The sequence below is a fragment of the Cricetulus griseus genome, chromosome 3 (assembly GCF_003668045.3).
Source record: "Cricetulus griseus strain 17A/GY chromosome 3, alternate assembly CriGri-PICRH-1.0, whole genome shotgun sequence".
NCBI classification, from domain to species: domain Eukaryota; kingdom Metazoa; phylum Chordata; class Mammalia; order Rodentia; family Cricetidae; genus Cricetulus; species Cricetulus griseus.
This window is the reverse complement of record NC_048596.1, coordinates 273,909,163-273,909,913: the sequence shown is the minus strand read 5'-3', so window position 1 is coordinate 273,909,913 and position 751 is coordinate 273,909,163.

Here is a 751-nt window from a genome sequence, read left to right as displayed (position 1 = left end):
CTGTTAGCTCAGTCTTAATTATCATAAGTCTATATATTTTATAAAACTTATCTTATTTAGCATGCCTTCCATTGGCGTCCTCATACCGGGATCACATGGTGACTCTGGAGGAAGAGAGAAGGGGCCCACTTCCTTCTTGCCCTTGTTTATATATGAGTCTCCCTGCTATGTCACTTCCTGCCGATCACCACTTCTTTACTACATTTCCCAGAATCCTCCTTGACTCCTAGTCCCGCCTAACTTGCTACCTCATTGGCCTAACAGTACTTTATTTATCATCCAGTAAGACAAACACATACACAGAAGCACTTCCCCCATCATCCGCCTACTCCTGACTGCCTGTTGTAGGAACTCTAATTGCATGTGGCCTGAGAGAGGCTACAGTATAAAATCTGGGGCGTGTTAGCCATTTGTCCTTGGTCTGAAATATAACGGGGAGTACTAGGTGGGAGGGGCTCTACTAGAAAGCCAACATCCCTGTTGTGTAAGGGTTTCCAAGTTGCAGCCTCTTGGGAGGGAAGAGCACCCACACCCCTGTAGGTAACCTCTCACCTAGTAGACTCATTGCTTCCCCAGAGTGACCTTCGGAGAAATCCTTCCTCTGTTTGGGGCTGGGACCTTGGGAGAAGGGGTAGTTGTCATTTACATCTCCCCCTGGGAAGGAACCTTAGAAAGACCGTGGAAGAGGGGGAGGGTTCAGGCTCCTATAGATGGACCAGAATGGGACAGACATGTTCACACAATATTGCTC